This window comes from Petromyzon marinus, chromosome 72 (assembly GCF_048934315.1).
Source record: "Petromyzon marinus isolate PM22_M1 ecotype Great Lakes invasive population chromosome 72, UKy_Petmar_22M1.pri1.0, whole genome shotgun sequence".
Lineage (NCBI taxonomy): Eukaryota > Metazoa > Chordata > Hyperoartia > Petromyzontiformes > Petromyzontidae > Petromyzon > Petromyzon marinus.
In genome coordinates this window covers 5954435-5982272 of record NC_133738.1, presented here as the reverse complement: position 1 = coordinate 5982272, position 27838 = coordinate 5954435, and the positions used below count along the sequence as shown (strand labels likewise).

The window sequence follows — 27838 nt, the reverse complement described above, 5'->3', positions numbered from 1 at the left end:
CGAGATCGGAGACAAGATGCTGCTCCCCCAGAGCTCTGATAGTTCTGACAGTGGCATTGTCTTTGTGAGCGCCTTTTGGCGTCCTCTGATCCAACACTGTTTGAGACTAGGCTCTAAATAAAGTTCACTCTGGTGTGGACCAATCAGTTTCAAAGACAATGCATCATATACTATCAGAGTATCAGAGCATGTAATGTTTATTTTTTGCATGTTCACCACAAGTATATGTGGTTAATGCAGAAATGATTCCTTGCAAAAAGTTTTAGTTTGGTCTTTTAACATCTTAACACCTTTTATATTGCAACATAGGGTAAAACGTATTCTCATATTTACGTCATTTCTTACATTTCACCTCCCGTTTCTGCTCCCAGCAATCCCTAGGATTTAGGCAAAGAAGCGTGAGAGGAGGACTGAGACGGGGAAAAAGAGATGGGGTGACGATGACATTGAGACCACAATCCTGTGAGCTGCAGCAGCGGCCCCCGCACGATTGCAGTTGTTCCCTGTGCAGCACACCATGTTTCCTGCTGTTGCGGTTAAACCCAGGAGCTTCATTTGATATTCCAGATAGGCCTTGTTCACAGCAGCATTCTGGCAGTTCTGTTGACTGCTGCACGCATAGCCGGTGCCCGTCTTAGTGCCTTCTAAAATAGAAATAAGTAATATTAATAAAAACTTTTTAAAAACACGCTTTAATGAAATGTACCGTACTAGCAATGGAAGAACTCCACGACTCCAGGAAGTGGCCCCGAAGCTTGATATAACGTAAGGGACCGTGATGATTTTCAGCCAACGTTAGTTGACCGTGAACAATTAGACCCAAGCCGAAAACAACATAATAAAAAGTAATGTTTTAAAATATATATTTTTATTTTTTATGATAGAATATAGTATTGTCATCAGTTTGACATAAGTATACCAAGTTTGCAGTCGATACTACATTGGGAAGTGGGTAAAAATTGAGTTACAAGATTTGAGAATACAACAGACAGAGGAGTGAGTTAAATCAAAGCGCGTAAAAAAGAGACATTTAAGTAAATCTCTTGTCATCACACGCGGAGGTCTATTGACTGTCAGACGAACGCTTCATCAAAACACCGCCACCTCTCAAGGTCATGTTATGCAACAATCCACCCTGCACGTGAGCAGATCTCATCGCTTCGTCTGCTCTGTGTACATCCTCACAAACAAGTTCGTTCCTTGGCTGCCACTCGGTTTTTCTCGACCGCCACCCAGCTTCTCTGTTGCTGCTCAAGGCCACTTGTGTCCCCATGTCTCTAACCTGCAGTCTGTTCTCTAATCCACGCACGTGCCTCTTTCTGAGTCTCGGTGCAATTGCAAGCAATGCATCTCTCCACGCTTAAATGCGAAATTTCTAGTCGTCATTCTTTGCTTAGAAAAGCAAGTGGGCTTGGCCAGGACACGTCGTGGTTTTAAAGGAGTGATGGGCGATGGTCGAGGACAATGGAGTGGCAGTCAAGAGATGGAACGTGTTCACCAAGTGGAGCGACATGATCTGAGCATGTTCAGGCGCTCGGTGGATTATTGTAACGTAAAATCACCAGAGATAGGCAGCCGGTTTGGAGAGGCCATCATCCAGCAGCTGATTAAGATTGGTTGTTGATTAAATGTGCGGTTGTCTCTGTTAAGACGTTTTCAAAATATAAACTTACCTATACTCTTTGGTTCTGTCGGTAAAGTCACGTAGTTATAAAATAAAATAAATCACGACGTTTCGGGCACTACACAAGCATCCATAATCAGGTGGAAAAGCATGGTCTGCTGCTGAGGCAGACTGTTTTAAAAGGTTTGAAATGGGTGGAGCTCAAGGGTAACAAAGTAGTGGCCGGGGCTAGTGATGTTAATGTGATACATTTGCAGGTAAGTGTAAGATAGGAGAGCGGCCACTTCTTTATGACCCTTGAGCTACACCCATTTCAAACCTTTTAAAACAGTCTGCCTCAGCAGCAGACCATGCTTTCCCACCTGATTATGGACGCTTGTGTTGCGCCCGAAATGTCATGATTGATTTTATTTTATACCTACGTGACTTTACCGAAAGGACCAAAGAGTATGGATTCCTGCAGTCACGAAAGCTTCAAATCAAGAATAAACTTACCTGTGATTTTAAAAGTGACACAAGCATCCAATCCTGCTTGGCAAGTCTTCGGTGTTTCTGGCAGTCCAAAATCATTGCTGCCGAAATAGCACGAGCTAGCAGCTGTAGAAATAAAACAAACACAGTGTGAGGGTATATTCTTGGTTCTTTCGGTAAAGTCACGTCATGGATGACTGCTTGTGTTGCAGTCGAAACGTCGTGAGAATTTTAAAATAATATATTTTATTGTTTCCCTTTAACGTGACTTTACCGAAAGAGCCAAGAATATGAATCACTGCAGTCACGAAAGCTTTAAATCACAGTGTGAGGGATTATTGTATTTATACATGGTGTTGTATATAGGCCCATTTTCCATCTTAATATTAACAAGTAATTTTCCGATACATAGATACATATTTCTATTGTTTAAAAAAAATGAATAAAAACAACACCAACCCAGGCCCTCAGCATGGTATGTGGAGGTCATGAAAAGCCATTTACCATGACCTACTGACACGATTTTGACAGTTACAAACTCCCAGGGTCAAAGGAACAGACAGAGTGCAGAGCAGCGAATTGCAAGAGACTGACGTAAACACAAAGCCAGGGTCACTGAGAGTTTGCGCTAGCCGCAGACAGCCAAGCCAAACAGCCAACCATTTATCCTGCATTACTATTAAAGTAACGTAAAGTTCGAAATTCAACAACAGGAATAGGCTAAATTATCGACCCTCACGCTCACTCCAATTGGCAACCAGGCCACAAGCTACATCATTGAACCATCACCCATCTATTAATTCAATATGAAATGTTATTTCCATGTTTTAATAATTTCTATACAACTTGACCCGAAGCATATGACAATCAGAATTTTCCTAAGTCAAAATGAATGCTCTAACCTCCAGATATAAGCTAATAATAAGCAGAGTTAATATAAGGTTAGAGAGGAAAAAAAACAAGCGCACAGCAAAACTGCAACGTGAACTAAAGAGCCTGGCAACAACGGGCAGGTAAGGAGAGTGGGGGCAAAGGGTGGCGGACCCCCACGCGAGCAGAAATAAAGGCGGCGGGAAGAGATGCTTGGAGTGCCAGCATGTCAGCGAAAACACCAGGCAAAGTTAATAAAAAAAATTCACAATACATTATTTCATACATAACATTCATGTTGGCACTATTCATCGTAAACTATACTCCGCTGACACAACCTTGTTAAACATAAACTACATGACTTAAGCGATGTTAAACCCAGGGTCAGAGAGAGAAAGAGATCCCGGCCGTCTTTGTCTCCCCACAGCGCGGGGTAGGAGTGTGTATACGCTTGGGAAAACACCTTCCCTTGACATGAGTCAAACACCACAACGGAAAGCTGACACAGACCTTGGGTTACATACCAAATCATAACTGTGGAATGGTGGTGAATTGAAATGTTAACCTAAAACTTTTTAACCATTCCCTCGTGTGTCGGGGACATGATGCAGGGAGGGAAGCTTGCCCTCCCTCTCGCACCGGCAGACAGAGGCAGACAGAGAGACGCCTCCTTCGAGACATTTGTAATGTCTGTTTTACTTTTTGGTGTTTTATGGAAAGGGGAGGACAACAGAATATGCCGTAAATGACGCACACAAGGACACACACTGACACACGGACAGACACACACATACGGACAGATCATGACACGGCAAAAATCGGAAGAAGCTCCTCTCTTGTGGGGAGGGTCCAAGTGAAGGGATTTTTGGCATAAAAGAGAACGCTACAACATTGGAAGTCAGTTCCGGAACTCAGCTGAGTTTGGGCGGCTCACTGGAGCCGGCCCATCGGGGCTCAACTCATCGGAGCTCTATTTAAAGCTTTCGTGACTGCAAGGATTCATCTTCTTTGGTTCTTTCGGTAAAGTCACGTAGAATGAGAATAAAATAATAAAATAACAATACAATTCTCACGACGTTTCGGCCACAACACAAGTGGCCCTCATCAGGTGAAGGGACGAGACTGTTTCGAGGACAGCGCTGGAGCGAACACAGCCAAGCTCAGACCGTGACCTTTAAGCTGTGTGAGAAGAAGCAGAGCGCCTTGACAAAGGAATTAGCATAAAAATTAGCATTTAATTAGCAGACTTAGCATGATGAACGGTGTAGAGGGGGTGAACATGTGCAGCGGCGAGGGGGGCAGGGGGAGTTTACATATTGATGGTGTGAAAAGGGAATTTAAGCTGCTGCGAAAGTTTGGGATACCACTACTTGAAAAAATATACTGTACCATTGAAAATTAGTTTAATGTTTGGTTCGGATAATTTAGCATTGAAATAGCTGCGTGATTAGCTTGTGACTGGTCACAGAAATGGCTATGTTAAAGTCAAAGCCTACACATCCACAGAGGCACCTAGTACAAATCAAACAGGAGAAATTAGCATTGAAATGACTGAGTGATTAGCTTGTGACTGGTCACAGAAATGGCTATGTTAAAGTCAAAGCCTACACATCCACAGAGGCACCTAGTATAAATCAAACAGGAGAATTTAGCATTGAAATAACTGAGGGATTAGCTCGTGACTGGTCACAGAAATAGCTATGCCAAAGTCAAAGCCCACACATCCACAGAGGCACCCAGTACATGGACGCCAAAGGGGCTGCAACAACTCAACAACTCGACTATCATATACTAAACCGATGTGAAAAAACCCAAGTCTAAATTACATCAATATAATAAATGTACTCAATATATTCTTCAATAAGCTGAGCTATTAACAGAGCTCGGCTCCCCATCTCATCTGCAGGCGGGCAAGACCCACTTGACAGCTTAACTCGCCCCTGCGTGGGTCGGCCTCTGCCGACGCGGAGGTCTCTGCCGCCCGCCGGGGTGGCGAGGGTCGCTGTTTAGCGACGAGGCTACGAACGTGCATTGCCAGCGCTGATTGCGCAACCGGGTCACTCAACACCACCGTGCATGCTGCGAGCGAGCTGTGGGTGCCATCTACCGACCGAGTTCCGCAACTGCAACAGCGTGTCAACTGGTCATCCGAACCAGTTCACCACGGTGACAGATAAATCGACTGATACGTATGATGCGCACCGCCCCCTCACCACACGACAACCAGGCGTCTGTTTTGACGTAAAGAATCAACTCCGAACACTGACTATTCAAAATAACTTATATCAGGAACAAGGACAATCCCAAAACGAGAAGCATCTAAACGTGAAGGCATCGCTACAGATCGGGTGATAATAGTTTGTCGTTTTACAAGTTTAGTCATTTCCTCCTTAATATTTAGTGGGCTGTACTCTTAATCGCATAAATTCCCAACAGATCCATCAATACGAAATGATTCTTGACACCTTCTTCCGCAGAGCCACGCTCACGTGGGGAATGATGTGTCCAACGAGATCCTTATCAGGCAATCTGGTCCACAATTAATTAAACTTGGTATAAGATAAAGATCTTGGGGGAAAAAGCGCACCCCATCGCCTGCCCTTACTACAAGCCATTTCTATAGTCATATAATCTTGCCGATGGATCTATTGAGATTTGTGCCTTTGAGAATAACTGTTTTTGATTATATTTTTCGTATGAATATCGCCGTATAATCTTTAAAGTACCTTTCGTTTACAATCGCTGCATGTACTCGCGTACTCTACAGAATACTCAACTGTTCCATGACCCAATGTGCTACCAACGTGATAAGGGTTGCATATGATCAATAAGGAGTGCGGTACTGCGTGAACAATTCAAGTATAATAATTTATTATAAAGTTAAGGTTTTTGTTAGAATAGCTTGCAAGCATGTTTTAATGACTCTCTCGCTAACAACAATTGCGTTATGCGGGGGGGAAATATCAAAGTGAAACCACACTGTCGTGATGATACTGTATTGATACCGTGTTGAAGTTCCGAGATTGAGAGTTCACATACTATATTAGAGTTAAGGTTTAATTAGAAAATAAATTGATTAATGCAGAAGTGGTCGTGTGATTCTTTCCTATAATTTTTGCATAAGGACTGTATCCTGCGACGAGATATGAACCTGGGGACCTAAAAGATAAACACACTAATCTACTCAATAAACTTTAAAGCGAGAATAATTGCATTACACTGATCGATAATACGAGGGGAGACAACGAAGCCGAGTTGACACTAGCATAACCGCATACGATTGATTGCATTATCGTCAACGAGGCGGGGCCTGATTATCATAAAGGTTATCATTAACATAACCACACCCACTCATACATTAATACGATTAGCTCCCGAATTAGCATAATTATACACATAATTACGCAAATTAACATAATTTCAGATAAATCATGCAGATTTCAAATTTCATTTATTTTTCATTATTTTCATCAAATTTTCACACACCACATATACAACAAAGTGGGGGCTCGTCCATGATCTCTCGCAGACAGTTTATGCTTAAATTGAGGAACGAATCACTGTTGTGTTAACCGAGGTATTGTGAACTAACATTGCCCTGTGACTGTAACGGGTGTAAAACAAACAAAAAAACGCACTCTGAAGGAAATACCAGGGTAGCAGTGTATAACAAAGACAGCTGGAGTAAGATTATTTGCTCGAGTTGAACCAACACATCCTGTGATACAAAGTTTTTATACACGCTCTGAGGTGAAATTCCAAAGTAACTCATGCTGCACATGAGATGTTAGAATTAAGATACAGTCTCTAAACTACACTACATAATAGAGAGATGGCACATGACCCGCAACATTCTGAGCAAGACACCCTAACACATAACATCGATACAGAGTGGACTTCTGAGGAGGAGATGGAATCTATGGAAAAACAACATCGTGAATATGTGTTAAAACGTACTGGACGGACTGCTAGAGAGCAGACAGAGCAGAGAGACATATGGGAGGGGAGACATATAGAAGATGTTAAGACACATAGAGGGAAACTACTTAAGGACGTGATGAAATGTAGCAAAGCCAAACGTGACGTAAAAATTGCAGAAATAGTGAGGTTAGACTCATATCTCCTCACACAGACAGAGAAGGATTATGGAATGAGGAAAAATTTGAAAGGGAAAGAGAAGATAAACTGTCCCTAATGGAGGAGGTAGAGCAACTGCGCACTCTCATTAGAGAGAAAGAATCGGCGCTAATTGCACCAGCGGAACCCCCAGACGTTCGTTGATACACATAACACATACGGGAGCAACAGTTTACCAAACTTTGAGCCATGCGGACGTAGCCCAGGGCCAGATCCCCCAAAAAGTATGGCTACCATGCAAAGCAATTTTGACCAAGAAACCCCCTCGCAACTCGAGGGGAGGGAAGGAGAAATATGGATAAAAATAGGTAAACATGAGGCTGACCACCTCGAGGTTAGAGAGAGACCAAAACCCAAAATAAAATTGTCAGGATACTCAGTACAAATAGCACCGGCGGAGCTAGGGCAGAACGAGCGGCACATAGACAACTCACTAGAAAGACGCACGCTACGCCAGTACGACTGACATGCAGATGACAGCTCACTTGGTAGACACATTCCACGCAAGCACGACCGACGTGGAACCTACGGCAGGGATTACTCTCCAGAGAGGCGCACCTCACACAAACATGACCAATCAGATACAGATAGCTCAGACAGCTCACCAGAAAGACGCACGCTACCCAAGTACGACCGACATGATGCAGATGACAGAGACAGCTCACTTGGAAAACGCACCTCACACAAGCACGACCGACGTGGAACCTACGGCAGGGATCACTCTCCAGAGAGGCGCACATCACGCAAACATGACCAAGCAGATGCAGATAGCTCAAGACAGCTCACCAGAGGAACGCACCTCGCGAAAACATTACCAACATGGCACGGGTAAAAGGGACAACTCACCAGAGCGACGCACGACACGTAGTCACCAACGCAAAACCACCCCGCACCACAGATGACAAACACAGGAATCCCGACAACCATGAAGCACGAGACAAAACATAAACCACAGCACATCACCCAGCAGGCACCACACACACGTAGTAGACGGCGTGAAGGTCAATGGCAAAAACACTCACCACATAGACACCGTTCAAAGAGATCACGCACACCAACCCACAAGCACGAATCACAAGACCCGCATGCGAAAAACAAGGGACACAAGCCACGAGACAGATACGAATCCTCGGACAGAGGGAGATCACGACACAGACACGGGAAACATGACGGTAGTGATAGCGAAGGCAGGGACAGCTCGAGTGAGCGCTCCTCAGGAACAGACGCCACTGACGACGAACAACACACCTTTGACAGTAAAACCCTCAAACTAATGGACAAAGCGCTCGTGAGGGTTCCTTATTTCGATCCACACAATAAAAACAAGGATATGCATAACCACATAGCTACAGTAGGACAGGAGGCTAAGATCCGGGGTCTGGGTAAATCAGCAGAAAAGGCATGTTTATTATCAAGGAGCCTACATGAATCCGCCAGACCATGGATAACGTCCCTGCTAAATAGGGTCAAGAGTGATTTCAAACAATTGAGCCGAGCAGTAGTTAAGAGGTTTGGGGAATACTCCACACTATCCGAAGGATTGCACGCAGCAAAATTGTTGACTCAGTGTGCAGACGAAGACCCACGAGATTATATCCTATGCCTCAAGAGAGCATATTACGCAGGTGACGTGGACAACGCCCAGGAAGAAGGGGAAATATTAAAAGTTATGTTCTTCGAATCACTAAGACATGAAATAATGAGAATAGTAGGAATGATGCTAGACCCCGAGATTGCCTCCTTATGCCAGATTGAAAGCAAGGCCCACACGGCCTGGGTGAACGGATGGAGAACCACTAGCATAGCCAAAACACACATCACCAAAGACAAAGAACGTCTCAATCTGGAGGGAAGCGAATTTCCAGGAAATAATAACAGCACCACACGGAACGGACATGAAACCCCCCAGAGAGAAGCGAGGCCAGAGAAACTTGGCACTCACAGCCGCCACAGCCCTGGAATACAGAGGAGGGCGGATCTTGGAACTATGGAGGAGGGAGAGCGAGTGACGGGCCATACCTACCCCGCGAAGGCCGACGCCCACCGAACCAATCACCATATCGTCTCCCACTGCCACCTCCGCTAGCAATAGGGCATAGACCACAATCAGCCAACAGGAGTCGATACGCTCACTACATTCTGATGGAAAGAGAACACCAAGAGAGTATGAAGACTCCCATGCAAACAGCAAAGGCAAGAATACCAACAGAACACACACAGGAAGAGGATGCACCCAACGCAAAGATAGCCCAAGTGAACAAAAGAAACTCGAGAATCCCCAAAGCAGTCACCGAAGTGGTACCAGAGGGTAAAGGGTACCATCTGGGGGAATTAATTCCCATAGGACCGGTTGGACGAGTCCACGTGGAAATAATACTGCAAGACACCCTGACCAGCCAGGGCCTTTGTGATACGGGAGCAGAAATATCCATGATATCCAGCGACCTATTTGATGAACTCCAGACTGCCCTCCAGAGGAAGAATGAAACATTACAGATGATGCCAAGTAGGCTCACCTACTCAGGATGCGAAGAGACCCACATCCGACCATTGGGCAAGGTCATGATGAAGCTCACATTCAACGAAATCAACATGAGCCATCCACTATATGTCGTACAGAACCCAGGATAAGAGCTGATCATTGGGATCGAACTACTGAATCGCCTTAAACCCATTATGAGCCTTGAATCCCGACAAATATGGGCACAGTCAATGCCGGAGCAGCATAAGGATCCAGAAGATGAAGAAGTTAGACTCTACGGGAATTCAAATGATAACACAAGAACTCAACCACCTGTCACAGACAATCAAGAACGAAACCAAGCGTCCAGCAGGAATATGGACCACTCAACTACTGACCAACAGACTGGGAAAGGACCTTGAGGAAACCGACCTACAACCAGTAGTTCCCAAGGACTGTCCCCTCATGGAGTACATACCGCCCACTAGTGGCCAAACAGGTGAACAGGGGACGGGTGAAGGAGAACCCAAGGCCGGAAGCATATTCCCCTCGGGTGAGGCAAAGGTAATTCAGCCGATTTAACACAAAGGAAACATGAAACTGAGCAACCAGGAATTACGGAAGCCTTAGACCCAGACCAAGGGAAAAGAGTCTCCACAATAGAAAAACAAATGGAACAACAAATTGAAGCGGCAGACACCCTTAAGAATGACACTCAACGAAACAAGCTCCGACAACAGCTCCAGAAATACCACTTCCTGTTCTCAGAAGACTCCTATGATTGCGGCAAAACCGACCTACATGTGGTATCTATTCCCACACTGGAGGGAGCACCAGCAGTATACGTAAAACAATACAAGATTCCACTGGCTGCTTATGAATCAATCCAAGAAACCTTGGGAAACCTACTCAAAAAGAATATCATTCGGAAATGCAACTCAACCTACAACTCACCAATTTGGCCTGTTCTAAAACCCACGGGCAAGTGGCGACTCACCATCGACTATAGGCAACTCAACAAAACGGTTCCCCTATCTCGATGGCCAATGGCAGAAATCGATCAGAATCTCAACCAAATGAAAGGCACAAAAATACTCACCACAATGGACCTATCAAATGGCTTCTGGACCATGCCCGTGAAAGAAGCGGATCAATACAAGTTGGCATTTACATTCAACGGGATATAGTATACTCAAACTCACCTGCAGACTTTAACATATTCCTACACAAGGCAATGGGCGACACAAAAGAGCGAGGTACCATCATCTATGTCGACGACATACTGGTCAAAGATTCCTCATGGGAAGAACACCTCGAGAGCCTCCAGCATACCCTCGAGCAGTTAAAAGAAGCAGGCGCAAAGATATCAATACAAAAGGAACAGTGGGCACGAAAAAGGGTGGACTACCTCGGGCTCCAGATCGGCACTGAGGGAATGTTACCCCAAACGAAAAGACTTGAAGCCCTCCTCGCACTCAAATCGCCCAGCACAGTCACGACCCTTCTGAGCTTTAGGGATTTGCAACTACCTTCGACAGTTCGTGGATGACTATGCAGGGATCGCTCGACCCTTAGTCAAACTACTACAAAAAGACGAACCATGGGAATGGGGACAGGAACAGGAAGCCACAGTGGAAGAATTAAAACGACAGATCACAGGGGCATCCTGCCTAGCATATCCAGAGAAAGGAAAAAAATAATACCTAGAAACAGCATACTCAGATCATAGTATCAGCTCGGTACTGTACCAGATACAGGAAGCAGAGAAACGAGTTATTGCCTACGCCAGCAAAGCCCTCCGGGGAGTGGAGACGAAGTTCTCCGAGTGTGAGAAGGCAATAGTTGGGAACATCTGGGCTATACAACATTTTCGAAACTTGTTGAACGGAGAGAAAATCATCCTAGAAACGAATCATGAATCCTTGGCGTACCTCAACAGTAAGAAGATTTGAGAAGGCCGTGTAACCAGCAGCCGAATAGCCAGCTGGGCACTGACACTCCAAGGCCTACCAATCACGTGAAATACGCAAAAAACAAGAAAAGTCCAATGGCCCAAGGTCTTGCCGATTTACATGATTGCACCCTAGACAGCGTAGAAGCAGGGGCCGAAAAGATACCTCCAGAGGACAACAGGCACCTGCCCTTCAGAAAGGAGACATGTGCCGACCTACCAATGGTGTACATCTATGGATGCTCCAAAACGAAGGAGAACAAACTCCACGCTGGATCAGGAGTCATTTGGAAAACTGGCCCACTCACAGGGATTCAAGGAGGGTTTCAGCTGGGATCAAAATCAAACCAGTATGCAGAGTTGGTCAGGGTACACATCGCTGTCCAAATGGCATCTGATAACCAAATACAGACCATGGTGGTGTGCACCGATTCCAACTACGTACAGCACATCTTCCTGCACCACCTACCCATATGGAAAAAAAGAACGATATGAAGAACCATAGGAATAAACCAGTTCACCATTGAGAACTGTTCGGGGCCATAGATAAGATGGTTCAGAACAAGGATATGAAGATATTTTGGAAGAAGGTCAAAGGTCACTCCAAGATACCTGGTCAAGAGAAAACTGGGAATGACCAGGCAGATGCCCGAGCAAAGGTAGGGAGCCTGGAAGGCACCCCGTGGAAGCTAGAAGACCAAACCGAAAGAGACAGACAACAAGAGTCGACGAACCAAGACCCCGTCATGACAGGACTGGTCACAAGAAGCAGGAAGAACCCTGCAGAAGCTGGAACCAGAGCCCAATTGAACAGTGCACAGCCTTCCGAAGACCTAGTTAGAATGCAACAAGAGGACGAAACACTAAAGGCACTAGCTGATCACATCCATGATCCAACAGGAAAACCAATCACTACCGACAATCTGAACGACAACAAAGAGCTCGAGACCATGCATAATCAAATCAAAAGGTTCTCAATGCGGAAAGGGCTACTGGTATATACGAACGAAAGAGACGGTAAAACTAGATGGGTAGTCCCCTCACAATATCGAGAAATAATGTTAAAACACGCCCACGACTAACCATGCAGCGGCCACCGATGCGAGATGAACACAGGACAGATGCTGCGGCAGGTGGCCTACTGGCCTAAAATGGGTGAAGACATACACAACCATGTGTCCAACTGCCTCGTGTGTTGTAAGTACCAGCCAACGGCCTCACAGCATAGGGCACCCCTACAGAGGAGGGGAACAGACTATCCTTGGTCCAACCTACAAATCGACTGGATAGGACCTGTCAACCGATCAACCAAAGGAAATGAGTACATGCTGACTGTGACCTGTGCATTCTCCAAATGGATAGAGGGTTTATCAGCACCCAACAACACCGCGGAGACGACAGCTGTTCTACTGATCAACCAAATATTCAGTAGGTGGGGCCTACCGTCAACAATTGATTCAGACAAAGGAAGCCACTTCACAGCCGAAGTCATCACGGAAGTAGGGAAGATGTTGGGAGTAAAAAGACAACTACATGATGCCATGGTATAACTGTTGGCACACTGGACTTGCAATCCAGAGGTCACCAGTTCCATTCAATCTCCCTGCACCGGTGCTCCATCGCCGCTGTAATCAAGTTTATTTTGTCTAACCAGTGAGAACTCATTGAGAGCAAGGGCGTATAATTTGCGTGAGTGATCTGGGTAACCAATAAGAAAAATCGTTACAATAAAGTACAGCAGCACCACAGCAAATATAAATCAGCTCAATAGCACGCATGTCAGTAAAAACGGGGTCCACCACAATGAGGCAAATAACAAGTCGCATGTAGCGGAGAGGTGGTGTAAGGTTTGGATCTTCGCATTTCTTCTTACAAATCAATTCGTCAGTGTGGGACAGTGAACCAAACACCCTTCACTCTCGGTGGGCTCCCAAGAGCTCCCTCGAGTGGAGTCTCGTTCCACCAGCAGTTTCGTGAGCAAGACAATGCAGAGATGCTGCACCTGTAAATGTTCCTTTAAAGTCATACATCTGGAGTTTGAAATTACAGGAACACCATGCCCAACGCGGCTCGATTGAACAACTGCTTTGGCTATATATGTACGGTTTAGCTCATGAGTTCTGCTTTCCAGTACATGCATGTGATGTTTTTGGTTCTACGCAGTTTAACACGGCTAACATTCACATCTCCGCTTCATAAAGTATTCCGAGAGAGTGCTGCCTCTGTTGGAAGGTAGGAATAAATCTACTTTGAGAACAATTGAATTACAATGTATGTTATGTTTTATTGTGATGATGTAACGCACTCACTCTTAGGCACAATGGCACATCGCAAATGTTAACACAAATTACCGCATGCATCTAGGCATCCAGTTGGCGACTCCTTAACGTTCAAGTAACTGATTTAGGGGCGAGTGTTGGGCAAGAGCGCCGCAGTTCGTGAAGAGTAATGGAGGCGGCGTTTTTTATCGAGATGATATTGACAAATAAAGAGTGTACACACACAAGAAATGGAGAAGAGACTTAGCATCCTTTAGTGCAATAACAAGGGTGGAAATTGTGAGGGTTGGGTCGGGGTTCCGCTTCAGAATTCGTGTAGAATTAGTTACACAATGAGGAAGGGGGTGATCAAATCGGCCCCAGGAATACAATCCTATTTTTTGCACAAAGTCCATTATGTTGTCGAAGGCGGATTAACGCAAAGCGACATTTTCCAGGGACGTAACCACCTCGCGTTTGGCGAGGTCTGCCCGTACGTGGAAAGTTTTGCTCACCTGACGTTTGGCGATTGCAGTTGTTCCCTGTGCAGCACACTATGTTCCCTGCTGTTGCGGTTAAACCTAGGAGCTGCATTTGACCTTCGAGATAGGCCTTGTTCACAGCGGTATTCTGGCAGTTCTGTTGACTGGTGCACGCATATCCAGTGCCCGTTGTAGCGCCAGCTAAAATAGAAAAAAAGAGAAATTTAACAATCTCTTGTCATCGCACGCAGAGGTCTATAGACTGTCAGATGAACTCTTCATCAAAACACCGCCACCTCTCAAGGTTGTGTTATGCAACAATCCACCCTGCACGTGAGCAGATCTCATCGCTCCATCTGCTCTGTGTACATCCTCACAAACAAGTTCGTTCCTTGGCTGCCACTCGGTTTTTCTCGACCGCCTCTGTTGCTGCCGAAGGCCATTTGTGTCCTAATGTCTCCAACCTGCAGTCTGTTCTCTAATCCACGCACGTGCCTCTTTCTGGGTCTCGGTGCAATTGCAAGCAATGCATCTCTCCACGCTTAAATGCGCAATTTCTAGTCGTCATTCTTTGCTTAGAAAAGCAAGTGGGCTTGGCCAGGACAAGTCGTGGTTTTAAAGGAGTGATGGGGGATGGTCGAGGACAATGGAGTGGCAGCCAAGGGATGGAAGACGTCCACGAAGTGGAGCGACATGATCTGAGCATGTTGAAGTGCTCGGTGGATATTTGTAACGCAAAATCACCAGAGATAGGCAGCCGGTTTGGAGAGGCCGTCATCCAGCAGTTAATTAAGATTGGTTGTTGATTAAATGCGCGGTTGTCTCTGTTAAGACGTTTTCAAAATTTCAACTTACCTGTGATTTAAAAGTGACACAAGCATCCATTCCTGCTGCGCAAGTCGTCGGTGTTTCTTGCTGTCCAAAATCATTGCTGCCAACATAGCACGAGCTAGCAGCTGTAGAAATAAATCAAACACAGTGTTAGGGATTATTGTATTTATGCATGGGATGATGCCATGGTGCAACGGTTGGCACACTGGACTTACAATCCAGGGGTCACCACTTCCATTCAATCTCCCTGCACCGGTGCTCCATCGCCGCTGTAATCAAGTTTATTTTGTCTAACCAGTGAGAACTCGTTGAGAGCAAGGGGATATAATTTGCGTGAGTGATCTGGGTAACCAATAAGAAAAATCGTTACAATAAAGTACAGCAGCACCCCAGCAAATATAAATCAGCTCAATAGCATGCATGCCAGTAAAAAGGGGGTCCACCACAAGTTTCATGCAGCGGGGAGGAGGATTATGGTTTCTATATGCACATTTATTCGTCCCAATCAATTATTCAATGTGGGGGAGTAAAACAAACACCCTCCAATCTCGAGGGGCTTCCAAGAGCTCCCTCAAGTGGAGTCTTGTTCCACCAGCAGTAACGAAAGCAAGGCACCAGCAAAGCTGGTTGAACTCGATAGTTTAGACAGGACTCTCCTACAATCTCATTTAATGTTTACACAAAAAATGTCCCCTTCTGATTGGAACCACGTTGACAACATGACTACTGCCTCTGCTGATGCACTGTCAGTCAAATGCAAAGCTAACCTGATCGCTAAATTCAACCTCCTATCAAAGAAGAACCCAGAACCACACATCACAAAACTGGATGTTAACAAAGTCGTTATTAATCAGAGTAACATCCAGATTTCGGACAATCTGAAAACAGTATTGGCTAAAGGACTAAATTACGCTGTCACCCCTAACATATAACAGTAGAGGATATCATCTCTCATGTCGATGTAGCCCTCAAAGGCATAGGACACATCCAAGCAGACGTTGCGAGAGCTGAAATAGCCACTATTCTTAAGAATGCTAAGAAACCCATTAGCAACATTAGCAAAAACGAACGCTCTGAACTCGCTAATTTTAAAAAGAGGGATGATATAGTCATCCTCTCGGCCGACAAAGGCAATGCCACTGTCATTATGGATAAAAACTCATACAACAACAAAATCCAGGACTTACTCAATGATGGGAGTTACTCAAAAATTAAAAGTGATCCTACTAACAGCCTAACGATAAAAACCAACAAGATAATCACTAGTTCGACTTCCCTAATCGAACCATCCAAACTTCCTCCTTAAAACCCTCGGCTGCAAGACCTCCCAGATTCTATGGTCTTCCCAAGATCCATAAAGAAGGTACCCCACTGCGACCCATCGTGTCCACTATCAACTCCCCTACCTACAAACTAGTCCGTTTTTTATCGGACACTCTGCTTCCCTTCACTGGCAAGACCACCTCAGCAGTACTTAACTCAACCCAATTGGTTTCTATGGTCAAGGACACTGTACTGTCTTCTGACGATATCCTCGTCAGCTTTGTAGTATCTCTGTTTACCAAGGTCCCAGTGCCTGACACCATAACAACAATTGAAGATTTGGTCCAACATGGACTGAACCCTAATGTACCTGCGCTGGTTAGGCATTGCCTCACCAACACTTACTTTACCTGGAATGGTACCTTCTACAAACAAAATGAGCGTACCCCTATGGGCTCCCCCTTGTCACCAGTGATAGCCAATGTTTTCATGGAGAAATTTGAATCAGACACCATCCAGACATCCACCCTTCGCCCTTCCCTATGGAAGAGATATGTGGATGACACTTTCGTCATCTGGCCACATGGCCTCCCAGCATTGAACCATTTCCTAAACCACATTAATTCCAGACACCCATCCATCAAATTCACCATTTAAGTGGAGACAGATGGCAAGCTGCCATTCTTGGATGTTCTGTTTGAGAGGAGGGCCGATGGCTCTTTGGGACATTCTGTTTACAGGAAGTCCACCCATACACGTAAACAGAACATGCCAATTCGTCACTTGTACAGCACACCAGTGTGTTGGAGAGCCAAGCCACAACATTTACAAACCGAGTATGACTTTTTGCCAGTAATTACTATTTTCATCGGGCGACAGCCAGATTTGTGGAGAAGTCTTACTGTTTCGTTCCTTATATAGAGGCCTAGATGTGTTGACCACCCTTCTGCGCCCTTGCACAATGATGTGGGGGGGGGGGGGGGATTACCGAGGTAATTATGCATATGCATCATGCGAGCCCTTTAAACTTTTCCTTCCTGTCTATTGTGTTTATTAAAATAGCCCTCAGTTTAACACGTAGGCTTTCGCGACCAATGTTATTCATAATAAAGGTTTTTGGGTTAGATCGCGTTTATTTATAAATGTGTCGTAACCCTCCACCACCCGACACGGCCAATCAGCAAAAAAAGTGTCACGTTGACAAAAGACAAATAATTCACTACTTCAGCCCACCGGTGTGTTGAAGAGTTAATCCACATTTACAGTTTGAGTACGACGTTTCGCTGGTAAATACATCCAGCATCATCGGGCAATTCGCCAGAATGGTAAAGCCCTCGCTTGCTATATAAAAACCGGGAGCAAGCGAGGGCTTTACCATTCTGGCGAATTGCCCGATGATGCTGGATGTATTTACCAGCGAAACGTCGTACTCAAACTGTAAATGTGGATTAACTCTTCAACACACTGGTGGGCTGAAGTAGTGAATTATTTGTCTTTTGTCAACGTGACACTTTTTTTTGTTTTGCTGATTGGCCGTGTCGGGTGGTGGAGGGTTACGACACATTTATAAATAAACGCGATCTAACCCAAAAACCTTTATTATAAAATAGCCCTACCAACGGTAATCCCTATTGAAGTACGCTGCCCTTTGTAGGCATGCATTTAAACAATGTATTATTTGATGATTCGCTTCCACGCAGCACTAAGACGGTAGCTATCCGAACGGTTAAAGTTCTTTTGATTTCTTTCAATTTCGATAGATTCTCTAATTAGTCTTGGCCAGTAGTTGCTAGTTTTGCACAAAACTTCAACATGATAAAAATCAATTGAGTGTCCTTGTTGGCATGCGTGTTCTGTTACTTCTGCAAATGCAAGATGTACGTTGCCTCAATAATCCCCCCCTCCCCCCCCCCCCATCATTGTGCAAGGGCGCAGAAGGGTAGTCAACACATCTAGGCCTCTATATAAGGAATTAAACAGTAAGACTTCTCCACAAATCTGGCTGTCGCCTGATGAAGCTACCTGTAATTACTGGCGAAACGTACTCAGTGTGTAAATGTTGTGGCTTGGCTCTCCAACACACTAGTGTGCTGTACTAGTGACGAATTAGCATGTTCTGTTCATGCGACAACCCTTACTGGTTGGCTGTGTCGGCTTTTAACGACACATTTAGATATTTATGTGATCCAACCCCAAAACCTCTATTAAACATGCTCTGATGGTATATGCTATTGTCTTTGAAACCTATTCTTATTTTCATACCTTGTTGAAACTTGGGGACAAAAAAATTCCTACGATACAAAAAGCCACTCACCTCCTCTCTCGTGCATCATGAACAGAGCGAAGACCGCCAGCAAACGACCCGCGGCACCGTCCATTTCTTTGTTACGGCACTGGGATTAGAAAAAAAATGAGGGGTCAACCGGGTTTCCACTTTCGACGCGAGTCAACATTATGAAATCATCGAGAGTCGCCGTGGGAATAAATCCATGCGAGTTTGCAGGGTTTCTCCTGCGTAAAGCTACGCATCTGTGCTGGCGTGGGTCTCTGTGTGAATCAATGGGTTTCTGAATGTCTACGGATTACTATGTAAAGTAAATGAATGTATACTCTATGCTTTGTTCTGTAAAGCCACGTAGGTAGAAACATAAAATAAGACAAAAATAATATATTACGTCGTTTCGATTGCAACACAAGCGGTCGTCCTGAGGCGGAAAAAATGATCCAGCAGTTGAACTGCTGAACAAGCAAAAGAGCTGTTACAACAAGAGGTATTCATGTGGTGATGGGCACGCAAGCGGGGTCTGAGCTGGAAAGGGATTCATCCCCAGATGCAAGCACGTCAGTTGTGTAAATGGGGGAGATTAGGGAAAGATAGATTAGCATGAAATGAGCTTCCGTCACCGCATAAGAGTATCATTCCCGCATATGCGCACAACAGCAGTGTTAATGGGAGATTAGCACTATGTTGATGGGAGATATTAGGCAGGGAGTTTAAGGGGATTAGTAAGTTAATGTCACGTCTATGTGTAACACAAGCTGCGGCGCTGCGTACTGTGCTGTGAGGCAAGCGTGTCCATGCAAGAGAACCACCGTAACGGTAGTCGCGCCAGTGAGACACACAGCCCATCACACAGCCAGAACCATCGATACATCGAGGCTAAGGGAGCAGAGGTGGCCATGTTAGTGAGACCCCAGCCCGTTAATGGAGAGGCACCTAACAGGGCAATGCAACTAAGAGAGACGGAGATAACAGCCAAACGGTAGGGAAGAATGGAAGCACCACAGCAAGATACGACTTTGCTTGGTTAATAACGTCCTTCCAATGATTGCTCAGCTCATATCCATCTTCTCGGTTGAAATTGTCTGTGTTTATATATCTGGATGGATTCATGGACAAATCTTTGATGGTAGCCCGAAGGTTTGCAGAGTACCTTTGTCTCGGAAAAAAACAATATCGTGCGAGCCCACTACGTTATAACAAGGAACAGCCATTGTAGAGGTATTGGTTCTGCCGTGTTTCAAATCTGCCTTGTGTTCGCGAACACAGTCCGAGACATGTCGTTTCGTTTGCCCAATGTAACTGCTGCTGCAGACGCAACTTAGTTTGTAGACACCAGGGTATTGCATGTCAGGAATGACATCCTTCACAGATGGGATCAAATCACGAATTCTGTGTACTTATTGAATCGGACCTGCATCTTGTGTTTGTTTTAAGATTTTGGAAATCTTTTTGGTAACACCTGCTATGTATGGCAAGGTGATGGTTTTGATTGGGTCCCCAGATGGTTGTCTCCCCATGGTTGGGGCTACAGCTTTGCGGATTGTGCTGTCTGAGTATCCATTCATCTTGAGGGCTTGGTGTACGTGCTCCAGTTCACTGGCTAGGTGGCACTGGTCGGAGATGCAGCGGGCCCTATGGTGTATTGTTTTGATGAGGGAGTTCTTCTGGGCCGAATGTTGGTGGGAGTCAGGCTTTAGATAGGAATCCGTGTGGGTGGCTTTCCTGTAGATGGAATGTCCCAACGAGCCATCAGGCCTCTTCTCGATCAAAACATCCAGGAATAGTAGCTTGCCATCATTTGACACTTCCATGGTGAATTTGATGGATGGATGTATAGAATTTATGTGGTTGAAAAAATGGTTCAGTGCTGGCTGGCCAGATGACGAAACTGTCATCTACGTATCTCTTCCACAGGGAAGGACGTAGGGTGGATGTCAGGATGGCATCTGTTTCAAATATCTCGATGAAAACATTCGCTACCACTGGTGATAAGGGAGAACCCATAGGGGTACCTTCATTTTGTTTGTAGAATGTACCATTCCAGAGTAAGTGTTGGTAAGGAAGTACCTCAAAGTTACTTCCACTTGTACCTATGACTGAATTTGTCTCAAGCTCAGTCTATGCCAATCTATGCGCCTCTGTGTGGTGAGTCTATGGGTCTCTGTGTGGTGAGTCTATGGGTGTCTGTGTTGATGAGTCTATGGGTCTCTGCGTGATGAGTCTAGGATTCTCTGTGTGATGATTCTATGGCTATGTGTGATGAGTCTATGAGTCTATTCGTGATGAGTTTGTGGGTCTCTATTTGTGTGTGTATGTGTAGGGGGACTGTATAATAGAAGGTTCTGGAAGGTCGAGTTGAGATAGTTGAAAACAGGTGGCAATAAGGCACTGTCACACGTGTGATAATTAAGTTGGGGGCTCACTGTCCGATGGGGGTGTGGTCGAGCGGGTATAAAATGGGGAGTGAGGCCCGCGGTCTCCGCGCTTGCTCACAGACTAATCGACGACCAGAGGTGGACGACATCGGGGCCAACTATTCGAGATCAACAGTGCAAACCACCGGGGCTGAAGATAGCCATAATCAGTGTAGCAGTAGTTATGATCAAACTTTAAAAACGTTTGGAGAAATAAAGCTCAACTCCCCTGAAAATGGATATCTCCATGGAGCTTCTTTACATACATGTAAAGACTTGGATGACGAAGTAGTAAGAGCCAATTTTATTTGGACACTGCCACATTAAAATAACCCTAGGCTTTGTGCTCGTCTTCCAGCTTGTATCTTCCTACAAACGTCTCCACTCCTCGTGTTATTCCCCTTACATATTCCTCAGCCCCCTTTCTCAAACCCTATTGTCCTCGTTTTTTACCTTTAGCCAATCCCTGTTCTTCCCCTCTAACAAAGTCTGTTTTCCAATTTCTCATTCAAACCTTATACCGTCAATCCCTTTAAGAGTCTGTGTCCCGACCAATCACCGTGGAGGCCTCTTTCTTCCAATCGGAGAATGTTGTTTATTTTCAAATTGACGTTAGGCTGCATATTGGCTTGGGGTAATTTATCGGTCATTACATCTGTATGCATGATGAACTTAATTCACACTTTGCGAAGCCAACCTTCCCATCTCCGCTCTGATGTGTAACCGAAGGCTACTCTAGAGTCCAATATTGGTACACACACAATATAAAGAACGATCGTTTGATCGATTTCCATCACATCCACAGCGGACCAAACGTTGCAAGCCACCGGTGATCCGGGGACCCAACACGTTGAGAACCACTGGTCTAGCACAATAAGGAAAGAGTTTGTTTTCTTTCCCAACAGGCGGTCTAAAAAAAACACAAGCACCACAGTAGCTCAAAGGTAAGAGGATTGTGTTGACAGAAGTAGAAGAACAATTAGGTAAGAAAACAAGTTTTCCAATGCACACACTTATTGGCATTCAAAAACAGAAAATAAATTCCTTTGACCCCAGAATTAATCCTATTTGATGTGCTGAATAACAGTGGGTAGTTTCATTTTCTTTATGCAAGCCACCAACTTTTAATCAGCACATCAAATCTGATTGGCTCTGGGGGTCAGGATAATTTATTTTCTACTTATGAATGCAAAAAGGGTGTGCATTGAAAAAAGTTATTCTTACCGGACTTACGTGAATGTTAATCTTGTCAAAAGAATTTGTATAGGTACATATCAAAACATCTAATATATTTTAAATAGTGAAATAAAAAAGCCAATGATGGGCGGAACCTGTACTGGTTCTTTAAATAAAATATTGAATTGTCACACGAGACGACGAGTCTGTATGAAATGTTAACTTGTTAGGCATCGTAGATTCCATTATATTAAAGCTTCGAAAATTTGAAAGAATATAAACAGACAACAGTGCAAGTTGAAGAGACGTGTGTAAAATAGAAGCGAGTGATACGATGCTGAATATACAGTAGTTATCTCATCGATGATTTAAAAGCACTTTATATGAATTCTACATGGTGCATTAGTTATTGGCTGGTGGGGAAAAGGGGTGGCATTCCACTGTTGGGGAGAATAAGGGATGTTTAGGAAGGGTGATGATAGGGAAAGAGGGGGGTGAGGTTAGGAAAGGGGAAGGATGGTACTGGAGGGTGATGATAGGGAAAGGTAGCGCTGGCATGGTTAGGAGGATGGTTAAGGTTTTAAGGACGAGGTCAGGAAGAAGTAGAGGGATACCGTATTGAAAAAGAGACGAGTCTTAAGGGAGGAACGGAAACATGGTTCGTGAAGTTGCCCTTTTGATGTGCATTGGTAGTTTATTCCAATGGAGGGGAGCCAGAAGGGAAGAGGAGCGGAGATGTGACTGAGCGTCGGGGAGGTGAAGGCGTAGTAAAGCTGAAACCGGTTTAACTCATGGGTTGAACACGGAGACACGTTTTTCAACAACAAGAAAATGCAGCGCCTTCCATTTTTTTGCTTTAGCTTGCCGTTTTAAAAAAAGATACCCCCCAAATATAAAAAACCAGCCCACAATTGCATAGTCCTTCACAAGGGGATCGCCTTTCAAAAGGATTGCTTCAAGTCACGGTGATACTTTAAGATTTACTGGATAAATTTTTTTGCTTTGTTTTAAAACAGTTAATCCACACTTGCACAGGGCAGCTGTAAGATGTAAAATATGCGGAAAAGTACACCAATGAGGATATATATTTGTGTGCGCGTGCATGTGTGTGTGTCTGTGCATGCATGTGTGTATGTGTGTGTGTGGTGGTCTCCTTCTTTAAGAAGGGTGACCGTACAGACTCTAAGAACTACAGGGGCATCCCACTCCTCAGTGTGACGGGAAAGGTCCTGGCAAGGATTATTCAACATCGCCTTGCTAGGCACGCTGAGGCTTGCGGAGCCCCAATGCAGTTTCAGGAAAGGGCTGTCCTGCATATATGCCATATTTTATGTCCGTCTGCTACAGCAGAGGTGTAGGGAATTCTAACAAGACCTACATCTCTGCTTTATTGACCTGGTCAAGGCCTATGATACCATCAGTTGGCCTGGACTCTGGGTTGTTCTTAGTGCTTTGAGTCCCTGACCCTCTGCTCACGATCATTAAGGACCTTCATGATGGTGAGCGGCCCGGGTAAAACTACGTGGCTGGGAGTCAGAGCCATTCCATGTACACCTTGGGGTGCGACAGGGATGTCCTCTGGCTCCCACATTATTTAACATCTATTTTGACCACGTAGTTCGTGAAGTCTTCAATAGGTGTACCGGGGGAATTCCCATTTGGTACAGATATAATGGGATGCTGATCGATGCCCGGGTGCGTCAAGGAATGGCTCCCTATTGGCCAACCACGTTATGTATGCCGATGACTTAGTAATTGCTGCTCATTCAGAGGAGTTGGAGACGCTGCTGCTGAAGCATGCCACGAAGAGGTGGGGCCTTACCATCAGCCCCACCAAAACTAAGCACCTGCCTTGGTATTTTGTACCATCGGACACGCCACCCCCACAACTCCCCAATTGGTGATGGGCAGTTGTGGAGAGAGTGGAGAGTTTCCAATACCTTAGCAGTGTGCTCATGACCGGCTCCGGTTTAACAGCAGAGGTCTTACTCCGAATCAGTCGAGTAGCAATATCTTTTCATCAGTTGCACAACGCTGTGTGGAAGCTACCTGTTCTGTCGCTCCGCACGAAGCTTCAGGTCTTCTCGGCAACGGTCATTCCCTCCTTTCTCTACGCTTGCAAAACGTGCCGGCCTTTGTAGGTGCTCGCTACCACACTTGCCCCAACAGTCTGTTCAGGCTATACGGGGGGAATGTTTGTCTTTGAATCTTGGGTGGGGATCCAGCCCATAGCATCCAAATTCAGGAGCATTCGCTGGAAGGTGGCGTCGCGAAACAGGCATCAGACAATTGCCCCATGAACCTCACCTGTGGTGGCTAGTAGATATTTACTATTGCGCCTGGTATGCAGCTCAAGCAAGTGGCTAATATCATCATCACGTGGATATTTATAGCAGCAGGAAAATTCTATGAACGCGTGATGATGTTGATTCTTAAAGTGGAGGGTAAAAATCGGAGGTCCCGGAGAAAATTCAACGTGACCACGTGGAGAGAGAGACATGCAAACTACAAATATACAACACGCATTGTCAGGGTCGGGATAAAATCCACGACCTCCTGTATACCAGGCGAGGGAGTGAACGCCTCCCAGGCCATCTAGATATCACACTTTGTTTTTTACATTATCACTGTGTAAGGAGGACGAGTGATGAAATCCGAATCTGTATTTAGACTGGACGAATTTTATGAGCTAATAAGCTCTTTTTTTTACTGACAGATGTCCAGTTTGGGCGGGTCAGCGAGTTACAAGAGCGTCTCCTTGTCGTCGAAGTTTTGGGGTTCTCGTTGAACACTCCCTTAACTTACTGAATAGAAGAAGTGGCAGATAGGCCTCCATCCACCGTTGTTCCAAATTCCCGAAATCGGGGAAATCGACGCCCGAATACGGTGCCGAATTGGTGTTGTTCACTTGTAAAAATATCAGCAATAGTCTTCTTTGTGTTAAAATAATTGAACGATTATTTCTGAAATAAATGTGAACTATTCTTGCATGCTGCTGAGGTGTATAACTGGTTCATCATAAACTAATCATAAGCTATGCATTAACTGTTCATTATAAACATTTCTTTATAAACTATTCATCATAAAATGAAACCATTAATCATAGACTAATCACAAACTATTCATCACAAATGATTCATAATAAACTGTTCTTAAAACTATTGTAGCACATTAACTGTTCCTGCAGGTGTATAACCGGTTCACCATGAACTCTCCAGGCTTCTACTTTATTATTTCTGCGAACATTTTTTAACAAAATCATTTTTTCAAAATACCACTATTTCAAATAAGATAGTTACTTATGACCCACCCTCTATAAATGTGTAGGGGACTGTATAGAGAAATTATTAAAAACACAGTGTTAAGAAGTTTGGGAAAAGGTGGCAGTTGGGGACTGTATAGATCATTAATTAATGCACTTGCGTTGAGTTGATTGGGAACAGGTGGCAGGTGGGGGACTGTATAGATAATTAATTAATACACTTGCGTTGAGATGATTGGGAACAGGTGGCAGTTGGGGGACTGTATAGATAAATAATTAATACACTTGCGTTGAGATGATTGGGAACAGGTGGCAGTTGGGGACGTTATAGCGAATTAATTAATACACTTGCGTTGAGATGATTGGGAGCAAGTGGCAGTTGGGGGACTGTATAGATAATTAATTAATTCACTTGCGTTGAGTTGATTGGGAACAAGTGGCAGTTGGAGACTGTATATATAATTATTTAATTCACTTGGGTTGAGATGATTGGGAACAAGTGGCAGTTGGAGACTGTATAGAGAATTAATTAATTAATTTGCGTTGAGATGGTTGGAAACAGGTGGTAGTAGGAGACTGTAATTATCTTGATAATTTCTTGTGACATTGAATTTTCTTACCAAATCTGACAACGAAAGTATACAGTCCCTGCCCTCCAATAAGGCAGCGGTAGTAATTTACGTACTCTTTGGTTCTTTCGGTAAAGTCATGTAGGTAGAAAACATGATAGATCATGACGTTTCAATCGCAACATAAGCAATCGTCATCAGGTGAGACAAATACAGCAGGAGACCTGCTGCTTCAGGAGTTCAACTGCTGCCTCAGCAGTTCTCCTGCTGTGCCCAGAGCGAGGTGATAATTTTTATCCCAGGAACGTGAAAATATTTTTCCCACCAGTTCTGTTATTTGTGGAACGCGGTTCTGCCCCAACATATACGGTGAGGTCTGCCCCTTATTTGTTCATTTTCGTGGTGGAGAGCGAAATTATTTCTGCTGATATCACTCCTGGCTGAAGATTATCCACGAGAGAGAAAAACTCGAGAGAGTCTTTGGCCTACTCCTCCTATAGGTGTGTAGTGACATATAATTGGTCACTTAGCAGCACAGCGCTTGTTGCTGGAAGAGAAAGGGATCTGCAGTTTCAGCAGCCCTGACAGCAGGTCACGTGATAGACCAGAGAGAGGGATGTAGGGGAAAGGTTACAGAGGGGGCACATGAGGGAAGCCCGGGAACCCGCGAGTAGGTTCCAGAAAGAAGGTGTGGCCAAGGTGGAGCGAGGCCAGGCTGGGAGGATAAAAGGGGGCCCCGAGCGGGAACTTGGGGCTGTCGTTTGGAGTGGGATCCCGTCGTGCTGCTGGAGTCTTCTTCGCCGTCTACGCCTTCACCATCCCGGCATTGCCAGTCAGGCAGTCTGCCAGCTGTCCTGACTGGGAGCTGTAGTTACTTTGTGTGAACTGTTAAGGCTGTTAATAAACAGTGCCTCCTACTCTTAGTGTATCTGACCAATTCCCTACAGGTGTACCCATACATCACCCCCCCCTCCCCCCCACTAATAAACACTACGTGCCAAATCAACAAACTGCGGTATATATGTTTATGCTATTGACGGGATAAAGGTAGTATGGTGTGGGGAGTTGGGGGGAGGCGGAGGGTGGATTAATGGAACTTAAACCAATATTTTCAACCCTGCCTGTGCCAGGAAAATTGAATCATGTATGTATGTTGAACTTATTTTGCATCGTGCATAAAAAAACACGTGATAATTGGAGGTGCATGTGAACGGACAACAAACTGAACACAACTATTCTAGATTTGAAGTTTTCGTGACTGCAGGGATCCATAACTCTTTGGTTCTTTCGGTAAAGTCACGTTGGTGAAGATTAAAATAATAAAAGAAAAATGAAAAATAACTCAAATAAATCACGATGTTTCGGGCGCAACACAAGCGTCCATCATCAGGTGGGGACAACCACAGCGACCTCAGCAACTGTGTTCGCTGTGGTTGTCCCCACCTGATTACGGACGCTTGTGTTACGCCCGAAACATCATGATTTAATTTAGTTTTTTTTGTCACCTACGTGACTTTACCGAAAAAACCAAAGAGTATGAACACAACAACAATCATTATTTGGTTCATTCGGTAAAGTCACGTAGATATAAAAATGAAGTGCAGTGGTTTGCACACTGACCTCTAAACCCTGGTCACCTGAGTTCGATTCCCAGCCAGGGCTAACTGACTATTAACTAAATATATATTTTGTCAGGTAAGGCTCAAGGATGTATAGAACTCTTTGTCAAAAGCGACCTGGCTATCACAAATATCTAAAGAAAGTGGCCTATCGTCACGGAGACGT

At 44.8% G+C, this 27838-nt stretch overlaps 1 long non-coding RNA gene across 1 annotated transcript in view; it reads right to left on the bottom strand.

The window, feature by feature from the left end:
* The window catches only part of LOC116957345 (uncharacterized), a 183877-nt gene extending 169426 nt beyond the window's left edge, over positions 1–14451 (bottom strand). The window contains exons 1-2 of the long non-coding RNA XR_012930570.1: positions 14288–14451; positions 2120–2221 (exon numbers count right to left, since the gene is read on the bottom strand). This is a non-coding gene — a long non-coding RNA (uncharacterized LOC116957345). The remainder of the gene's footprint in view (positions 1–2119; positions 2222–14287) is intronic.
* Between the last annotated feature and the right edge of the window lie 13387 nt (positions 14452–27838).